Below are 9,344 nucleotides of genomic sequence, written 5' to 3'. Positions count from 1 at the left end.
CTGCCTCGGACCACAGCACACGCCATTCCACCTCTTGCCTCTCCTTCCCTCCCATTTCACCACTGTGCACTTGCTCATCACGGTGGCGCAGGGCGGGCTTAGGGATGCTTTCAGGAAGGTTGGGCCCTGTGGACCCAGGCTGCCCCGTGGTGTCTTTCACCTGCTTGAGCAGCGTGGCATCAGGTGGGCCTGTATTGAGTACAGGTTTTCAAATTATGTCCTTGTGATTTTCTGGATTTCTTCATTGTCCTCCGTTGTTCCGTCCACCTGTTCATTTCTCAGTTTTGTTGATCTGGATAAACTCTCTGCCTTTTAGTTAATTTGGATGAGGCTTTGTCAATCTAACTGATTTTCACAGAGAATCAACTCCTGTTTCATTGATTCTTTTTTCTGTTGTTTGTTTGTTTCTATTTTATTAATTTCAGCCATGAGTTTGATTATTTCTTGCTGTCTGCTCCTTTGAGTGTGATTTCTTCTTTTTGTTCTAGAGCTTTCAGGTGAGTTTTTTTTTAAGATTTATCTATTTATTATGTATACAGTGTTCTGTCTGCAGGCCAGAAGAGGACACCAAATCTCATTACAGATGGTTGTGAGCCGCCATGTGGTTGTTGGGAATTGAACTCAGGATCCCTGGAAGAGCAGCCAGTGCTCTCAACCTCTGAGCCATCTCTCCAGCCCTCAGGTGTTCTTTTAAGTTGTTAGGATGAGATCTCTCTGTTTTTTTTTCTAAATGTAGGCACTTAGTGCTATGAACCTGCCTCTTAGAACCACCTTCATTGTGTTCCATAAATTTGGGTATATTCATTCATTTTCATTCAATTCTAGAAAGTTTTCTTTCTCAGTTTTTGTTTTGACCATTTTTCGCTCAGCAACGAGTTGTTCATTTTCCATGAGTTTGTAAGCTTTCTGTTGCGTTGATATCCGGCTTTAGTCCGTGGTGGTCAGATACGATGCAGGGTGTAATTTCAGTTTTTCTTGTATCTGTTGAGACTTGTTTTGTGACTGAGTCAGTTTCAGAGAAAGTTCCTCGAGGCTCTGAGAAGAAGGAATATTCTTTTGTGTTTGAGTTCTGTAAATATCTGTTAGGTCTGTTTGTTTTATAACGTGTGTATTTCTCTGTTTAGTTTTTGTCTGGATGACCCCACCTGGCCATTGATGAGAGTGGGGTATTGACATCTTGCACTATCTGTGTGTGAGGGTCAACATGTGATTTAAGCTATAGTAAATAGTGTTTCTTTTACAAACTTGGGTGCTCTTATGTTTAGGGCATAGATGTTAAGAATTACAATGTTGAGCCAGGTGATGGTAATCTACAACTTTAATCCCAGCACTCGGGAGGCACAGACAGGTGGATCTCTGTGAGCTTGAGGCCAGCCTGATCTACAGAGTGAGTTCCAGGACAGGACTCAAAGCTGCAGAGAAACCCTGCCTTGAAAATCCAATAAATAAAGTCTATTTGCTTGGCATACCTTTTTCTATCCTTTAACCCTAAGGTGAAGTCCACCCTTGATGTTAAGGTGTGTTTCTTGGATGCAGCAGAATGGATTCTGGTTTCACATCCATTCTGTTAGTCTGTGTCTTTTTTATTGGGGAATTGAGAGCATTGATGTTGAAAAATATCAACGATGAGTGTTTGTTGATTTCTGTAATTTTGTTGTTGTTGGTGGTGGTGGTGTGTGCGTGTGAGTGTGTTTTCTCTCTTGATTTGCTTGTCTGGGATTATTTATTTCCTGTGTTTTCTTGGGTGTAGTTAACTTCTTTAGGTTGAAATCTTCTTCTGTAGAGCTGGATTTGTAGGTAGATGAATTTGGTTTTATTATGGAATGTCTTATTTTCTCCATTCTATTGTGATTGAAAGTTTCGCTAGGAGTAGTAGTCTGGGCTGGCATCTGTGGTCTCTTAGGGTCTGTAGTACATCTTTCCGGGCCCTTCTGGCTTTTCCATTGAGAAGTCAGATGTTATTCTAATAGGTCTGTCTTTATATGTTGCTTGTTCTTTTTTTTTTTTTTAACAGATTTTAATATCCTTTATTTGTTCTGTATGTTTGGTGTTTTGATTATCATGTATGGAGGGGACTTTCTTTGCTGGCCCAAACTATTTTGTGTTCTAGATGCTTCTTGTATCTTAATAAGCTTTCTTCCTTAGGTTAGGAAAATTTTCTTCTAAGATTTTGTTGAAAATATTTTCTGTGCCTTTGACCTGGATTTCTTCTCCTTTCTCTATGCCTATTATTCTTAGATTTGATCTTTTCATAGTGTCCCAGAGATCCTGGACACTATGGTTTGTACCAGGAGTTTTTTTTAGATTTAACATTTTCTTTGACTGATCTATCCATTTCTTCTATGGTGTCTTCAGTGCCCAAGATTCTCTCTTCCAACTCTTGTATTCTGTTGGTGAGCTTTGTCTCTGTAGTTCTTGTTTGTTTTCTTAATTTTTTTGTTTTCAGTTTTCCCTCAGTTTGTGTTTTCTGTATTGATTTTATTTCAAATTCAGGTCTTGGATGGTTATGTTAATTTCCTCCTGCTATTTGTGTTTTCATAGATTTCTTTAAGGGGCTTATTCATTTCCTCTTAAAGACCTCTAGCATATTCATAAAGGATGTTTTAAGGTCTTTTTCTTGTGTTTTAGCTATGTTACAGTACTCAGGGACTCATAGTAGAATTGCTGGGCTATAGTGGAGATATATTGTCTTGATTGTTATTGACTGTGGTTTGTTGTTGTTGTTATTTTTTGTTGTTGTTGTTTTGTTTTGAGACAGGGTTTCTCTATGTAGCTTTTGAGCCTATACTGGAACTCACTCTGTAGACCAGGCTGGTCTCGAACTCACAGAGATCTGCCTGACTCTGCCTCCTGAGTGCTGGGATTAAAGGCGTGCACCACCACTGCCTAGCTATTGGTTGTGTTTTTACTCTTGTATCTAAGCATTTGGGACTGGGAAGATTGTAAATCTAGGTGCTGATATCTGGCCTTGTCTTTGTCAGGTAGGTGTTTTGTTCTTTGGTTTCTGTCGTCCTCTCTGGTTCTTTTTTTTTTTTTTTTTTTTTTAATTTTTGGTTTTTTCGAGACAGGGTTTCCCTGTAGTTTCTAGAGCCTGTCCTGGAACTAGCTCTTGTAGACCAGGCTGGCCTCGAACTCGCAGAGATCCGCCTGCCTCTGCCTCCCGAGTGCTGGGACTACAGGCGTGCGCCACCACTGCCCGGCTGTCCTCTCTGGTTCTTAGGAGAGAAGGGTGGCTTTGCACTGTCTGATAAGAAATTCTTCTGGGGTCCTAATAAGTGTGGCCACTGAGGGTTCCAGGTAAAATGTGTACCTTTTACCAACACTTGGCAATGGGGATGGACTGGGGAGGGCTCAGAGGGTCTACAGGAGGGAGGGAAGCAGGGTGTTCTAGCAGGATCTGTTTAGTCCCCTGGGAATGGAGGCAGAGGGTTTGGAGAAACGGCAGCAGAAGGTTTGCTACAGAAGCGGGAATGAGACTGGGAACTGGATTGGAGGAGCAGAGGGAGAGGTGGAGATCTGCAGTCATCCTACCGCTTCCCTGGCGGGAGAGGCCAGAGAGTGTCCAGGGACTGCCTGTGGAGTTGGGGGCTGGAATAAAACAATGAGAGGGAGAGAGAATAGTGGGGAAGGTCCACATGGTCCGCTGGAGATGGGGATGGTGGGCAGGGTGGGTGGTTAGCAGGTGGTCTGCAGCAGAGCTGGGAGTGAGACGGGGGATTGAATTTGGAGGGGGGCATAGGTGGAGAACTGCAGATTAACTATTTTTTCCCTTGGTCAGAATCTATAAATTTATGTGTTTTATTGGTTTGCTTGCTTGCTTGTATTGGCTTTGGTTTTGGGTTTTTCAAGACAAGGGTTCTCTGTTTAGCCCTGGCTGTTCTGTAACTCGCTCTGTAGACCAGGCCAGCCTCAAACTTACAGAGATCTGCCTGCCTCTGCCTCTTGAGTGCTGGGATTAAAGGCATGCACCACCACTGCCCAGTTCATAAACTTGTGTTTTAAATAGAAAGTCTCTTTAAGGAAAAGTGAAAGCTAGGTGTGGTGGTGCATGAGAGGCAGGCAGACCTCTGAGTTCCAGGACAGCCTGCTACTAAGTAAGTGAGTTCTAGAACCGCTAGGGCTACACAGAGAAGCTCTGTCTTAAACTCCTTCCTCCATTACCCCCCCCCCCCAAAAAAAAAGAAAAGAAAGAAAAAGAAAAAGTGTAGGCATTCGTACCCAGACATGGCTGAAACATTAAAGAGGTTTGTTGGGGCTGAGGATGCAAGGTAAAGTCCTTGCCCCTCATACTATACGTCCTGGGTTCAAACCACCACAACACATAAACCAGTCTTGATAGCACAAGATTTATTCAAAGTCATCTTAGATACAGAGTGAATTCAGGGTCAACCTAGGCTGCATAAGTCCTTGCCTCGTGGGGCCTCAACCACAAAGAACACAACTAAGGGATGCTGAGAGCAAGAGAAATAATCTTCCCCAGGGAAGAGCCCCCAGATTGGCTATCCAATATCAAGTGGTCAGCCATGAAATTATACAAGTATCATTATATGAACTGATCAAGTTGTATGTATATATTTAGGGGAAAATATATGTATGTATACAATAAGAATTAAAGAGCTACAGGCCATGAATTTGAGAGCAAGCAAGGTGGGGGTGCATGGAAGGGCTGGAGGGAGAAAGGGAAGGTGGCTCTCTCCTTACACCTTTGCGTAATTTGGTGGTTTGGATGAGAATGGTCCTCATAGGCTCACAAATTTGAATCTTAATCACCTGGGAGTGGGACCTTAGGAAAGGATGAGGATGTGTGGCCTTGTTGAGGAGGTGTGGCCTTGGAAGAGATGTGTCCCTGGAAGTGGGTTTTGAGGTTTCAAAAGCCACTTGACTCTCAGGCTCTCTCTTTGCCTGCTGCCTATGGATCAGGATGTAAGGGAAGGAGAGAAAAAGATAGAATTATATTTTCTTCAAAAAATGTTTTAAAGGTATATGGTGGGAGGATACGGGCAGTGAACATGGAGAACAAGCCAGTGTCTCATTGGTCTGGGAGTCACTAGCTGGCCTGGGGCCTTAGGAATCCACAAGTCTCTATCCCCCAAGCTAGGATTGTAAGTACATGTCACCACGATGCCACCACGTCCAGCATTTTTTTTTTTTAACATGGCTTCTGGAGGAAGCAAACTCAGGTTCTCATGCATATAAGACAAGCGTGTTACTGAGGGAGCTGCCACTCCAGGCGGGTCACCAGTTTTTACATGGTTGATACAAATGGCCTCCACTTGGCCTCCTTGCTTCCTGCTAAAGCGGCCTCTACAACACCAGTTCTTTTTGTTTTTGCTTAAGCAACTATTGCTCTGGTGAGGCCCAGGTGCTCTATATCACAGCCCAGCTCTGTTCACTCTCCAGCCTCTTCTCGACCCTCAGACCTTCATAAAAGTTCTCATGGGAACTCCTGCCACCTTTAGCTGTTTTCTCTTCATGGCAGGTTCTGTTTTCCCTTCCCACCCTCCTGGAGCCCCACAGCCTCACGCCTGTGAAAAGCTTTCCCTGACCATACTCAATGTCAGGCTGGCTTAGTTCTCTGTCCACTTACTACCTCAGCCTCTGTGTCCTTCCGCAGAGGTAGGGCATGGATCACACCAGGCTACCTGTGTGGTTTGTTTCCTCACAAACATCTCTCCGTCTCAGACTCTTTGATCCCCTACTTCTCTACAAGTGATATTTTCACTAAGTTCATAAAACAAAACAAAGCAAAACAAACAAACAAACAAACAAAAAACCCCGAGTCAGTTTAGGGCTAGGGAAGTGGCTCAGTCAGTAAAGAGCTTGCTGTACAAGCATGAGAATCTAGTTTGAATCCTAGCATCTACATAAAAAAAGCATGGTATGGTGGCACACTCTTATGATCCCAGAGCTGGGGAGGCAGAAACTAGAAGATTCCTGAGGCATTCTGACCAGCCAGTCTCATCTAATTGGTCGGTACCAGGCCAGTGAGAGACCCTGCCTCAAAAAAGAAAGGTGAATATTGCCTCAGGCGTGACAGACTGGGCTGACCTCTGGCTTCCAGCTGTGTAGGTATGAGTGGGTGGAGCTCTCCAGATCTCTGAGTCCTGGGAACTTGGTGGGAGGAGAAAGCACATTACTTTCTCCACTGTGTTTGTGTGCTTCCTAGAACCTGGAAAGAGGGCTTCCTACACACTAAGCTGCTCAATCCAAGCTCCACAGACGTGAAACTCTCTCTCTCCTCCCTTTCTTTTCTTTTGTCTGTTCTTTTGGTCTTTCATTCTCTCTCACACCCTTTCTTCTAAAATCCGAGACAATGGGCTGGAGAGCCAATGAAGAGCAGCTCAGGGCACTTGCAGCTCTCCAAGAGAAGCAGGGCTCAGGTCCCCAAATCTATGTGGGGGCTCACACCTATCCATAACTCCAGTTTCAGCATATTCAGTACGTCCTTCTGACCTCGGTGGACACCAGGCACGTAGGTGGCCCACATATACACACGCAGGCAAAACACTCATACTTGTAAAATAAAACAAATATTTTTTTTCAAACTAAAATAAAAAGCAAAGTCTCACTGTGTTACCCAGACTGCTCCTGAAGTCCCCTGCACATCAGTCAGAATGTCTGGGACAATAGGGGTGCCATTGTGCCCTCCCCCCAAAGTCTGTTACTTCTATAACAGAGCCTAGTGGGTTCTTCCACAATCTTACACAGACATATACTTTGGTTACATTTCTCCATAATTATCCTCTCATACTCTTCATATCCTCTCAGCATGCACACAGTAACCATGGATACCTGCTTCCTTAGCAGTAGACACCATAGTGGGTGTAAAGATGACTAAGGGGTTTCTTTTTCTTTTTTTTTTTTTTTTTTTTTTTTTTTTTGGTTTTTTGAGACAGGGTTTCTCTGTAGCTTTGGAGCCTGTCCTGGAACTAGCTCTTGTAGACCAGGCTGGTCTCGAACTCACAGAGATCCGCCTGCCTCTGCCTCCCGAGTGCTGGGGTTAAAGGCGTGCGCCACCGCCGCCCGGCTGACTAAGGGGTTTCTTCACGCATCAATAGGCCGTCATTCCCCAAGATTATGTGTGTGTGTGAGACAGGATTTTTAAAAATATTTATTTATTTATTATGTATACAATATTCTGTCTGTGTGTACGCCTGCAGGCCAGAAGAGAGCACCAGACCCCATTACAGATGGTTGTGAGCCACCATGTGGTTGCTGGGAATTGAACTCAGGACCTTTGGAAGAGCAGGCACTGCTCTTAACCTCTTAATCTCTCCAGCCCCATATGACAGGATTTTTCTGGCTGTCTTGGAACTTACTCTGTAGACTATGCTGGCCTCGAACTCAGAGATCCTCCTGTCTCTGCCTCCTGAGTGCTAGGATTAAAGTTGTGCACCACCCATCACCCAACTTTAAGACATTTTCTAAGTAAATAATACAAAGCACAGAGCAAAGTGAGTCACAGAACTCTATTCGTGGCCTTATAAAAGGACAGGAAGCCAGGTATGATGGCTCAAACCTATTAATACTAGTTTTCAGGAGGCTGAGGCAAGAGGATTACCCTGAACTACAGAGTGAGACCATGTCTCAATTCCTTCTCTTCAAGAGGAAGAGAAGGCTGTGGGGGCTGCTGTATCTTCGGCAATGTTTACAGGCCATGGCTGCTGCAGCTGTATCTTTAGCAATGTTTGCAGGCAGTGGCCACTGGAAACCCTTGCTTAAAAAGTTCTAGGATACATTTGGGTGGAGGGCATGCACACATCGAGCGCTACAGATTTTACTGATTAAAAGAAATGGGGACTGCACCAGAGGACAAGGATGGGTGAATGGGGAGCAGGTGGCACTAACTTTTATCCCATTCCATTAAGCTTTCTTGAACCATGTGGACGTTAGTAATGGATTTTGAAGTTGCTGTCAAGAGAATCTAAATAGATAAAAGTTAACCCAGGACAAATAGGGCTTGGAGGGTGATCCCTCCGGATTCCCGGGAAATAGCCGTCTTTTCAGGAGGCTGCCCTGCGTGTTGTGAGAAATGAGGACTGGGAGGACAAAGGGGAGGGGACCAAACCGCCCACACCCCAGGGCCCACTATATAAAGCACATTTAAAAACACCAGACTGGAAAAGTTTTTTTAGTGTTATTATTATTTTTTAAATAGCTGAAGCATCCCCCCAGGAGGCGGGCTGCAGCTGCGGCTGCAGTGGTTCCCAGGTGATGTCAGCCCTGGCTCAGAGCCAGCCCCAGCCCCTTGGAGACGGTCTTGGGTTCAGCTTGACTGTTTTTCCTTCCTGAGACTTGAGGACACCTTCCTGTCTCAAAGAAAGCTGCCTTTCCAGGTCTTTCTGAGAGCCGAGTCTAGGGGAGGCAGTGGGCCTGGGCAGGGAGAAAACAGGGAGAGGGGGAAGGGAAGGGAGCAAGGAGGGAGGATGAGAAGAGGAGAGGGAAAGTAGGAGAGGAAACTGGAGAGGGGTGGGCAAGGGGGCGGAGGCGGGGGGGGGGGAGAGAAGAGGGGCCTGGGAAGGAGAAAGGGGGGAGGGGAGAGGGAAAAGGAAGGGAGGGGACTCCTCAAGTGGGGTGAGAATGAGAGGGAGCCAGGGACCTGAGGGTGAGCCAGGGCTGAATCCTGCCTCCTACCCACACCCTGTCTCTCCTGGGTTGTGCTAGGGAGGCTCTAGGACTCTGGGCTTGGGACCTAAGAGGTCTCCTCCACCAAAACCCTAGGTCCACTGCTATTGGCTATAAGCCTGTCACCAACATCAGAAACTCCTGGTTTCTGAGCAGGAATGAAGCAAAGAGCTCCCTCTGAGGGTCTTAGGGGGCACTCCTGACCATAGGACCTTAGGATTATCCTTGAGCCCTTTGGGCACCTCTACCTCTATGGCATGGGCATGGTTCATCTGGCCATAAGGCTGTACAGGTAGAGTTGGGTGACTATATATCCAGTCCCTTCAGAGATGTTTGCTAAGCTAGAGGGGAGGAAAGCTCTGGGGGCCTCGACCGAGGTGGCTGTCAGGTGTGGCTTCTGCACTTAGCGGGAGCACAGGAGAGCCAGGAGGTGAAAAGCCTGGGTCCATAGTCTGCTTCTAGTACTTGGTGGCTTGGCTTTGGAGAGCCATACAGTGCTCAGGAGAGGGCAGGTGAGTTAGAAGGACTGGCATCTGGAGTCAGGCAGGGCATGAATTGACTATCACTACCTCCTCCTGGCTAGCAGGATGCCTGACTTGCATGACCCCACAGTGAAAAGTAGGGGGTGAAAAGATACACATCCCAAATCACCAGGCTTTGTTTAGGGGATACCAGGAGCCCTCGGGTGCACACTGGCCTGGCAAAGCATTCTCTTGCCT

Source organism: Arvicola amphibius, chromosome 5, assembly GCF_903992535.2.
Source record: "Arvicola amphibius chromosome 5, mArvAmp1.2, whole genome shotgun sequence".
NCBI lineage: Eukaryota > Metazoa > Chordata > Mammalia > Rodentia > Cricetidae > Arvicola > Arvicola amphibius.
Note: the sequence above shows the minus strand (reverse complement) of the source record.